The following is a 12,323-nucleotide window of genomic DNA, read 5'->3' as shown; positions in this document are numbered from 1 at the left end:
AAAAAAGCAAGGCTGGTCTATAGCGGTCAACCCACGAGTTACCTGAAAGGATCCAAGCCTCCGCTGGAAATCCACTGTTCCAAAGTGTTGAAATCCATTGAGTTATTGCAAAAGCACAGCGCATCAGGCAGCGCCGCTCCTAGCAACCCCTGTCAAGGACAGAGGTCCAAATCCTCAGAGGTGCTCTGCATTTGCAGCTCCCACTGGCTCCACGCTCTCGGGCTGCAGGTGTTCTCTCTGAAGTAAACTCAGCACAGCACGATAAGATCGAGGTATGAAATCTCACATTGCCTGCCAGAACGCGGCAACCGAAAACCCTGTCTAGACAAGTGAAATTGAAACACGCTGCTCGCTGCGCAGCTTGCCGAAACGCACGTTAGCCATCCAACCTGCAGTAAAGGGCTGGTATGCGACCCAAGGCTGAACACATTAAAACCCACACCCCTCCTCATATCAAATTATACCAAGCAGAAGTTGGATGAATTACATTCCTGGCTTCGTGTTTTTCCAGACTTCCTCTTCTGGCTCCATGCAGTCCAATAGACATCTCGGTATACATGCTTGGCAGTATTTCAAGGTGGCGTTTGGGGATTGCTGTATGTTTTGTTTTTCTCCCCAGAATCTAATTTTTATGAGCAAATCCAACCAGAAGTTTATCATGAAAGTGGGACATAATCATTCATTCATGTAATAAACACTGAGTAAATCATTCATAATAAATAACACATCAGTGAAAATGTACCTCTAGCTACTCACAAGGTGCTTATGGGCATGCTATCAGTTCTGAATAATTCAAAAATTTGTTTTCTATGGTTTTCTATGAAATACTTCATTTCTGTGCTGGAAGAGAAATGCAGGCTTTGGAAATGAAAATCGAGTGGTCTATTTATCATGGTTGATACTACTAGCAAGTAGAAGCTCTTTTAAGTCAGGGCCTCTAGGTACAGGTCAAATTTGAAGGGGGAAAGAGGGAGTCGGAGAGAGACTTGTTCCACTCTGCAGAAATACCAGTGCAGTTGGACCAAAAGGAGAGTAGGGCTGGCAGGGAAACAGGCGGAGGTAAAGAGGTTTCCTCCAGAAGAGAGGTCAGTGGCAGAAGGACAATTCAGATCCACCAGGCAGTCCTGTGCCCTCCTCCCGATCTCTGCCCTTCCATTTGCACTTCTCTGTTTCTTGCTCTTTTTTTATTGCTCACTACCATTTCTTAATAGGTTTGGTAAACAGAAGCATCGCTTCCTGAGAGACACCATAGCCTGGAAAACTGGGATGCACCCACCATGCAGTTTAAGGCAGATTTCTGGGTCCAGCGACAGAGGAATAGCTTTAGACTTTTGTTTTCCTCTTCTCAAAACTAATTCGGTTGTGATCTGTATTACTCAGAATATTCATCTGCTCAGTTATATGCCCGTCAAACCAGGAAGGCCAATAAACACAACCATTTGCAAATACCAGCTGGGATTCCAGTCTTAACGTTTGGTCTCTCTTGGCCTCATTTCCAGCATTTGGGCTTTTGCCTGTCTACGCTCAAGTCCATCAGGTGTTCTGCAGAGGTCATTCCTGGGTGCCAAAACAGGAGCCCTGGCCTGACATACGTTCTTAAGCTTGGTAACACCCACTTATAACCATGTGTTAAAACAAAAGCAATGTGGTATTCTGAAGGAAAAGACAACAGCAATTTGTGAGTAGAGCTCAGTGCCAATAACACAGGTTGCATAGCAGCGGGGGGCTTGGAAAAAACGGGAGAAAACACTTGAAATGCCAAAACCTAGGCAGGAAAAAAATATTGCCTAAAGGCCCCTCGCTTGAGAGTAAATCCATGCAGTGGCATTATCTGGCAAGCTGTACGAGGGGAGTAACGGAGCAGCTGTGGCAAGGGCCAGGTATAAACATTGAGATGCCTCAACAGGGGATGCACTTACCAGGGGAGAGAACACTGTCCCCAAAGGGGCTTTGCTGGATTTGTAGTGTACTTTAAAAGGGGAAAAAAAAAAAAGGAAAAGAAATAAAATAAGCCCTTACTACACTTTTTAATTATTCCTGATTTATTTTACAGAATGTTATGGTATTAACAGATGTTTTGGCAAATTCTTTCCCCAGACAATCAAAGAGGGGTGAAAAAATAACCTTGTACTGTCTCTCGCAGAAATTTTCTGTCGGAGGCTGTAAGGGCCTACCACATTCACGCTTCCTGTAAAAAAACCCCTCTGCGCTTCTCTGCTTAACATATCCCTAAGAGCTGCCTGTACAGAGAGGTGAGATACGGTTTTTCCAAGCAGAGAAGCAAGCACCAGGATTTCCCAACTCGTATTCAATATCCGTTTAGACTCTTACACAGCAGCTGTCCCTCTCCTGTTTGAATCCTCGGTGGGTATCCGAGATGATGGAGCCTTCTTCCCTTATTCACAGAGGTGCTGTGTGGATTATGGAATTCATTAGTCAATGCTTGCAAATTGCCACTGTTGACTCAGAGCAAATTCCTGCTATCAGACTCACTAGTCAGCTCATTTTCATAACAATGCTGTATTGTTAAAAAAATACTTTCGAACCATTCTTTAGTGAAACTGGGGAATACAACACATTCAAGCAAACATATAAAACATAAAAGAGATGCTGTATCAGTAACGCTAAAAGTCCTGCATTTGAAGTGTGTTTAAATGAATCAGCATGGTGGCATTAAGAGGAGTCAGCAAGTCATAAAACTTCGGGAAACTTAATTGTTTCCCAAAAGGACTGATGGGCATTTAAAACCCAACTAGATAAAGATTAAAGAAACCCACCCTGCAAGGAGCAGTTCTGTGGTTGTCCCTAAGGGAAGGAAGGGCTTGATTAGGGCACCATTGATCACAGACCCATGAAAGGAAGATTGCATTTGCAAGCATCTCTTTCCCAAATTTTTTGTCACCCACTTCTTCTGAGCCTAACACTAGTTTTGGAGGACACCTCACAAGTGGAGTAGTAAGTGGGAAATCAGACTCTGATGTGAACTTGCAACTCTGTGACATCTCTGCCACTCGGATTTCTACTGTTCTCTGGTTCACTCAGTCGCTGTGTTCTTGTTTTCCCAGCTGATGCACATTACACTACAGGGCTAGCTGCGTGCTGCGCAGTCTCTGGTGACAAATACATCGTTGATTCCTCACTGACACAATGCACACTTTTGAGTGCAGGATGCAGAAATTGTACTTCTTTTCTGCCTGTCATCCTCAGATGTTCTGATGCAGGGGGATGTAGGATGAAGCTGGTAGTATCAATTGCTAGAAGGAGCCTGCCATCTGCTGATCTGAACAGCACTCCAGGCTGACTTTTACCTGATCTGATACTAGTAGGATTGAGCACGACACAAAGTAGGTAAAACATATCTGAACAGAAGCAGCATTAACAGCCTTGCGGTGGTGAAGGAGTTTATTCAAGTGAAAAGAGGAAGTCTCAAATCTATAATCTCAGGTCTAAGGCTGAACTGGGCAAACAGAAACAAGGAGGCAACTAAAATAAACAAACGAGTAGATAGGAAGGAAATAAGCGAAAGATACAAAGAAGAGGGGGAAGAGCCTGAAATTTCTTTTCTGCTTTGCTGCACCCCATCAGATAGCGCAGCTAAAGTATCAGCTCTCCTTCCCCGACATTCACCCTTCGGAGTGACAGCAGCCCTAAGTGGTAAACTTCTTCCCTACGAGCATCTGCCTTCTTCCAGGGCCACCCACATGCCCAGGCATGGAAAAGGAAGAGCTCCCAACAAAACTCATCAGGCTGCCGTCTCTTCTTCCTTTAGTGTTTACTGCTATCAGGATATATGTAAAAACTGTCATTTTGGCAGGACGTAGTGAAAAGTCGCCATTTCCGTTAGACTGGCTGCGTTACTGTCCCCACCCCAGCTCAGCTAATATCTCCTATTTCATCAATAGGTCACATCCTAGCAGTCATTCCAAGCTGTGAGTGCTTGTCAGCCCAAAATGCTGTATTAGCTCTTAACATGTATAAAACATCACCGTAACACAAATAAGCATTAAAAGTCAAAGGGAAACAGGATATGATGCAGAGCTGTGAGCTTCTCACAGTCAGGTGACATTTCCCCAAACAGAGGAAGAACAACTAAGAAAGAAAAAGGTAGTCTACAGATTAGGGAAGTGTATCTTCACTCACTGAACCAACACAGTGGGGAAGCGAAATTAGAAGTCAATGAAATGCTGAAAGACTTGGATTATTTTTTGAAAGACCAGGGGGAGGAAAAAAGCAGAATGGGAAAGAGTGTCAAGGATTAGTATCCACAGATTCTCTGGCGAAGTGGTGTCACAGAGGAGGAAAGAGAAGATAAAACAACATCCTTAATTATTGTTTTTATTATTAAAATCCTGTGTTACAATCATTTCAAAACAACGCCACACAAAAGGCAGCTGAAACTCTCCCACTTGTCCTCAGGCCTCTCCTTACCTTAATACGAGCAAGGTTATAAAGTGAAGTAGAATCTCCCATCCAATGATAGTGCACATCATCTAGCACTTGCGGCTTTGTTGTAATAAGCACCTTGTAAACACATCTAACACAGTCCTTGGCCCAAGAAGTCTGAGAAAACAAATACAAAGAGAAGCATCACTTTAACGTAGTTATCTTTCATGATTTATAGGTTCCCAGAGACAGCTAAAGGAACTGGCTGTTTGGGTACACTTTGGTAATTATACACCTTGTGATTTTTACCTGTCCATCAGCTGAGCGTAGCTGATTTCTTGAAAGTATAATGTCCTTGGAGGCTTTACAATCCAAGGGGAAACAGAAAATAAGAGAATGGCAGTGATTTCTTTAGGACAGTCTCTGGTTGACATGCAACATAGCAAGAATATGACAAATCCATAGAATTCTCTGAAAAAAACCAGATGGCCAGTAATGGACAGACTGTACCATATACCTAGTAAGTTTGCAGACAACACCAAATTGGGTGGGAGTGTTGATCTGCTCGAGGGTAGGAAGGCTCTGCAGAGGGACCTGGACAGGCCGGATTGATGGGCCGAGGTCAATTGTACGAGGTTCAACAAGGCCAAGTGCCAGGTCCTGCACTCGGGTCACAACAACCCCACGCAGCACCACAGGCTTGGGGGTGAGTGGATGGAAAGGTGCCCGGCAGAAAAGGACCTGGGGCTGATGGTCAACAGGCAGCTGAACATAAGCCAGCAGTGTGCCCACGTGGCCAAGAAGGCCAACAGCATCCTGGCCTGTATCAGCCATGATGTGGCCAGCAGGAGCAGGGAGGTGATCGTGCCCCTGTACTCGGCACTGGCAAGGCCTCACCTCAAATGCTGGGTGCAGTTTTGGGCCCCTCACTGCCAGAAGGACATTTAGGTGCTGGAGCGTGTCCAGAGAAGGGCAATGAAGCTGGTGAAGGGTCTGGGGAACAGGTCTGGTGAGGAGCGGCTGAGGGACCTGGGGGTGTTTTGTCTGGAGAAGAGGAGGCTGAGGGGAGACCTCATCGCTCTCTGCAACTGCCTGAGAGGAGGCTGTAGTGAGGTGGGGTCGGTCTCTTCTCCCAAGTTACTGGCTATAGGACGAGAGGAAACTGCCTCAAGTTGCTCCAGCGGAGGTTTAGATTGGACATTGGGAAAAATTTCTTTACCGAAAGAGTGGTCAAACACTGGAACAGGCTGCCCAGGGAAGTGGTGGAGTCACTATCCCTTGAGATGTTCAAAAACCATGTTGATGTAGCACTTAGGGACAGCATTTAGTGGGCATGATGGTGTTGGGTTGACAGTTGGACTTGATGATCTTAGAGGTCTTTTCCAGCCTTAATGATTCTATGGTCCTATAAAAAAGAAAAAATCATGCGTATAACTTTGATAATGCCCAAGGCTGCAGCTGACCAGAGTTTCTGAGCTACTACAATACTGCAAAATGGAGCCATTTTCTTTGATATATAAATTTGGTTTCCAGTATATAAGGCTATTTTTTAATAACATGAAAAAAAATAGGCTAAAAAGATAATATTTGCATTGAGCTTTTCACTAACAGTATGGAAAGCTTTAAGATACACATGCAGAACAAGACATTGTAGGAAACCACCACCTATCTAGCACCAGCTCTTGAAGCCTTTAGTAAGACCTTGAGACTATTAGGGATGGTACAGCTGTTACTGCAAAACAACTTGTGAATTGGTTAACTCCATCAGCAAATTGCACCAACGTAGATATAAATTTACATTTGTTTACCACATCCACACAGGTGATGGGAGGAAAAGGAGGAGCTGCATGAGTTAGTGGATGTAACGTAGGCAGTGTGGAGTTGGGCTAGGTTATCATTATCAACAGTAGCAGAATAAAGGCATTTTGTGTTCCAGGTCCTGTTTGTGAGTGCAGACAGCCAGGGTTTGGCCTCTTGTTTGTTCTGGAGTCAAGAGCAAAAAAAAGATCATTGCAGTTCTAAACACTATCCAAATATTATCAGTGAAACGAGAAATAAAGAAAATGCTGGGTGAAGTTAGCAGGACTGGGGTACTGGGTAGAAAGGTGCAAGTAGGGATCATGGGGCTGGTTTAACATGTTTAGAGGCCTCATACTATATAACTTAGAACTCAGGATAAGCATATTGAAGATACAGGTGAATCCCACGGTTCAAGGTCATCCAAGGAGATTACAGTTAGCTTAGCAGCAGTTTTTAATGAGAAAAGCCTGCATGTGGGCCAGGAAAGACAGACATTCGGCCAGTTTACTTCATGCAGCTGTTTCAGTTAACTTGTATCTGTGGCCAAAATACCTCCTTAAACGGGTAATGGGGGTAACCGAGTAGCACCTGTTAATAAACTACAGTATTTCCTAATGCCCCTTAGTCTGAGGACAATGGGCATTCAAGAAAAAGTCTACTTAACACGTTAGAAGCTGCGTAGCTGGGTTCTGGGAATAATTCCTCCTGTGATCGTATGCAGGGAATTCAGTTTGCTTTCATACCTTTTAGAAAGAAAAAAAAAGGAAGACAGGGCTGCCCAGAGCAATCAAAAGAGGGAGTTTGGGGATGCAAGTCCCAGGAGTCAGTCCTTGCCTGGATGATTTCAGGAAAGAATGCTACGCTGTTTTCACATTGGTTTTGATTATGAAAGTGTATGGGTTCGTACTTGCTATGCAGCAGTAGTTGCCATTTCCTAGGATAAGCCAATTAGTCTGAAAGAGTGAATAAAGAGATATCATCACCTTTAATATCTGGCGCTGCTACTGCCACCGCTTTTCCAAAATATCTCCTGTGGGCATCGAAGTGATGTTTTCATTTATCCCCCGGTAAAAATGCAGCCTTGACCCATCTGCCTGTCCCTCCGTGTATGTATCTGGGTAATTTAATAAATGCTTCTGGGTGTTGATTTACGTCATTGTATCTCTATATAAGCGTGTCTCTGTGAGCATGCTGCTGGTTGTCTGTGAGCGCTCATTGTCTTTTGTGTGTGTATGTCTGTGTGTCTGAATGTGGTTTTGTTTAAGATTTTTCCCTAGGAAAACCAAGGAGTCAGACATTTCATGAGGTTATTAGTCGAAACCAAGGAAAGGAAGGAAAAGACAGGAAGGGTAATTTAGAGAGAAAAGGGGTAGATTTGGCCACAGTTAATCATCTGCCTCAGTGTTCACCGGTGAAGATGGGGGAGTTCATTCCAGACATTACAATGTCTCAGGGGAGGATCGTATAGATCATGCTGGAAGAAAGATGGAAACGGTAAATTATCTAAAGGCTGACAAAGCCATGGAGCCAGACGTCATGTGATCTCAAAGCAAGGATAAGAACCTTCCCAAGGTATGCCCAGGATTCCCTTGGGAACTGTAGGTAGAGATAGGGAAAATGATTTCCAACCTGTATCAGTGAGGTAGGTCTCTGGGATACCTGATTAATTTTGAACCCATAACCTGGTTCCAGCTTTAATTCCGGCATTATTCTGAGTCAGAATGCAGAACAAAAGAACATTAAAATCGAAGTAAATGCAAGGTTTCCCAACATGTCAGCATCCCTTGAAAAATAAGCCTTAATAATGGCCCAGGAACATTTTCATAACATGAGCCTCCTCAAACCAACAGCAAAAGGGTTTGGACAGATTTTCCAGCTCTGGTGCCCAGATCACTTTGCACACACAGCTTGTTTTCCTGCACTTAAACAATCGTGGGCCTGACTCACCACCCCTTCGCTGCACTATTTGGCCAGTTCAGCTGGAGCGTAAACAACTGAACCCAGTGGCACCTCACCAGGGTAAACACGGGGGGAGCAGCTGTGGCCCTGTATACAAGACAGTGACATTCTCCTTTTCAACCAAGAGAAAGGTAATTCCTATTTCAGAAGCTGCTGCACGTTCTAAGACCACAGACACAGTCGCTGGATGTGTCTGATATACCAGAATCCGAAATTTTCGGCACAGGTGGCCAGGCATTCAGAGGACAGCAAATCTGCTTGCACCAGTTTGTACAGGCCTTTGTTAGCCAGACACTGTGAACACAAGAGTGTTTGTGCATGGAAGTGCTGGGTATGCTACCTACGTCCTCCATGACATTTTGGCTGCGGTCCAGTATGGTTCCTGAGAAATACCTGGGACATTTTCTATATATCCCCTGGTGGCAGAGGGACTCCTACGCAGCACAGCTTTTCCCAGTAGTACTATTACACACGAATAACATCAGCTCTGATTGTGGCACGCATTTCCTAGAAGAGGTAAAACAAATTGAGGAAATTAGGATTTATATTCCCACGTACGATCCTTCAAATGAAAACTACCTAATGAAAATATTTTCTGCAACATCTTTCTTACAGAGAAAAGCATGACTCAGATTTTGAGACAGCTGGACACTTACAAACTTGCTTCCCTATAGAAATTCCCAAGCTTTGATGATCGTGTTCACGCTTGTTCTTTTCAGGAAGTTCTCCCCATGTTCCCAGATACGTTTCCCCTAATTAACATCCTCCATAAAGTCATTTCTTTCCACAGCACACCAGCAGCAGCCCCTACGTTTTTCCTCAGCCCCCTACACTGTTCTCCAGCCTTCTGCCTGTCTGGGGCGCAGGCGGTGACCCCTCTGCAGGGACCACCAGTGCCAGCAGCCCCAGCCATGGGACCCATCTGCCCCTAAAACCCACCCGGCCCGTTCCCCGGCACTTTGCTTCGTGCAGTACGAGGTGATGTGTCAGCCAGGGCTATTGTTTTTAACAGGAAGCAAGTTTGGCCGCCTCTGTAATTTAGATTGTGGGCAATAAGTAGGGGTGTGGTGTGCAAAGCAAACAAGGCAGGATTAACAGCTCTTTTCACTTCTGGACAAGGAATCTGTATGGCGGTGGCCCACAGGATCCTGTCCCATGTTGGCTACGGCTTCTCCTCGTGACCACAGCCAGAAGTGAAAAACCAGAGTGTCCTCCAGGTTTTCAGCTGGAGAGCGAAGATAAAAGTCCAGGCCCCATGTTCTGACAGACCTTTACGAGCTAAACATCTTGAAATGAGATTACGAGAGAAAATTAAGAACAGTCTTCTCCTTTCAATAGGTCTTTAAAAACAATAACGATGCTTTACTGTAAATTCATTTATTTACCCTCAGTGTGCCAGATCCCAAGCTGATATCTCCTCTGTGTACCAGGGATATATATAGTTCTAAATGTGGCAAGAAGACAGAAAGATTTTATTTATTTTGCATAAGGACAGCAATGCGGGGAATTCTTTTTTCCAGGAAGAACTCACATCAGAGAGCTTGTTAAAGAACTACTATGAGGTAAACAAAATCCAAATTATATTTACCTCGTAGGAGGTGACAAATACTAGTCAGGTTGACTACGGCCTTGCTGGAAGTCAGTCAGAAACCACTGTCAAGTAAAGCATAAAAACAGAGAAAATAGAATAGTATTCAAGGTGGGTCTTGCATTTGCTAAAGTGAGTAAAGTTTTTGCTATTTATTGCCAGCATTTTTTAAAACCAGCGGTGAATGCACGGAAAGGTACCTACAGTCAAATCCTGGCCCGCATTCTGCTGAAATCACCTAAATGGCCTGGTTTGAATCTCCAGACCAATCTAAAAACCCCTCATGCTACACATAGGACTCTTAGTGGCAAACACAAAACCTGTGTCCCCTGCCCTGCCGGATCACCACCTCCATGGTGCCGCACGTGTCCCTCTGTACCTTCCCGTGGCCAGCTGGGGACATCATTTCCAACCGCAGCAGCCATGGATAGCGCAGGCTGGATGGAGCATGGGCAAACAGAGGAAACTCGGAGGTAAGTTTCCTTGCAAAAACCCAAGCCTGCAACAAAATTGGCCCAGACGTCAGTGTGGTGGAGCGTACTACCTCAAGAGTAAGCCTAAAGCAAGGATCAGGAAGCCACAAGCATTCGGATCCCTGGATCCAGACATTCGTTTAATCCGTAAGACTCCACGTGCAGGGCTGAGCTTTGGGGTGGGTGCCCTAGATCCATCCCAGTGATCAAACATGCTTTAATTTGCTCACAAGGCAGAAGTGCCTCCTCTCACCAAGCGCTCCCTACCCTCTTCACAGCTCCCTTCTGGATCATCCCTCCCCACGGGGCGAGTGGGTGCTGCAGGAGGATTATAATTCTTTCCTGGCACATCAGCTAATCCACCCAGCCTGACTGCAGAGAGCGAGCTGGCTGCTTGGGACGAGCAACCATGGCAGGGGTGGGGGGAAGATTTTTTAACCTATTCTTGTTCCACCTAAGGAAGCCAGGAAATTTCTCTCACTGAGGCAGCTGATAAAATTGCCTCCTTTTTTCAGCAGTAGAGCAGAAAGGACATCTAACCAGAGCAACTGGAATGTGACTTCAAGAGTTATTAAAATTTACAAGCACTTGCAGTCATTTATGTACACTCTATCAAACGAACATACAATTATTAAATTATTCCCCCACCGCTTCTTGCTTGTTGGAGTTACTAAGTGAAAGCAAAGGATTATCTGCTCAAAAGCCTCCAGAAAGCAGCTTGCATTACATTAGACTTTGCTATGCAGTTGCTGTCTGCAGCCAGAGTTCCTTCTTTAAGAACCTGAGCACTGTAAAGCACTTGAGGGGACACCGCCTTTGCCTAGAGACAGATTTTGGGTGAGATTTTGGAAGAAAGGTTTGCATACAAGTAGTGTGTGATCACCGCTGGCATGCCGGTTTCCTGCTAGACACACAGAGATTTCGTGACCCTGTGTTCTTTCACAAAAGAAAAGTGACCTGCAAAACCCCAGCGTTTCATATCTCAATGGCGGGGCAATACAACCTACATAACAATAATGAGTCATTGGAAAACAGAAGGATCAAGCTCCAGGGATCTCCTCCTCAGCACAGACCTGTAAATACACTGGAATAATTTGCATTCCACAGCTTGCCTTGCAGAATCCACAGATAAAAATCAGGCTTGGCATGGCTAGGATAACTGAGCAATATTTAGCATCAGAACAATGAACCAGCTGGGAAAGCACGTACTTATCCAAATTCAAGTGGGGAAGCCACTTTGGGCAAGAGGGTTACTCAGGGATTGCCTGCACAGGGAGGTTGGTACAAAGTAAACCAAGGTTTGAATGCACAGTATTTAAATCCACTCCGAACAAAGGTGGTGTAAACAGTCCAGTTGTTCTCAGAGTTGCCTGCGGCTTTTCTGGCTGTATGAGAGCTGAGGTCCCCAACAGCAGGAGAGATGACACAACCACTTCCTACCTCTGCCCATGGCCTTCGACAGCGACTATAGACCTTGCCTGTTCCCACACCCCTTGCAGAAGTTACTGCCTCCATAACAGGAGCTGGAGAAGCAAACCTTCCCCGGCTCTTCAAGCCCTCCAGCCTTTCTTTGCTGGCAGGATTACGTGAAACGACGTGAGAGCTACACCAAAATTGGGATGAAAAAGCAAGACAAAAGTAGCCTGCACAGGACTCTCAGTGTAGGCCACCAAGCTGTGAAGTGGCACAAATGAAACGTGGATTCAGGTCCTATTATTTAGGGCTCAGGCTAGAAATCGCAACCAACCACTCTTTCTATCGAAAAGTCACGGGTTTGGGTGACACTGCAGTCTCCTTCTCCAGCATGGCAACACAAACAGCGACGATCTTAGGGGAAGCAAAGAGAGAGGCAGTCCCAGGGGGTGCTTACTGATGGCAATTTGTAGGTAAAGCTTTTAAGGGAAGAAAAAAACAAATAAAAGAAAGGAAGAAAAGACTAGAATAGGACCCAGGAGGAGTGAGAGAAAAGAGCACACCCCAGCCAGATGCGCACAAAGCTAAAGGCTCTGATCAGACTTCCCTGTCCCTGCACCCATCAGACATATGACCTGGCGTGCTAATACCGAAAGAGCATCAGGGGAAGTGGGATTTGGCACCGTGCGCAAGCGGTGGAGAGCCAG

Source organism: Leptosomus discolor, chromosome 8, assembly GCF_034619465.1.
Source record: "Leptosomus discolor isolate bLepDis1 chromosome 8, bLepDis1.hap2, whole genome shotgun sequence".
NCBI lineage: Eukaryota > Metazoa > Chordata > Aves > Leptosomiformes > Leptosomidae > Leptosomus > Leptosomus discolor.
Note: the sequence above shows the minus strand (reverse complement) of the source record.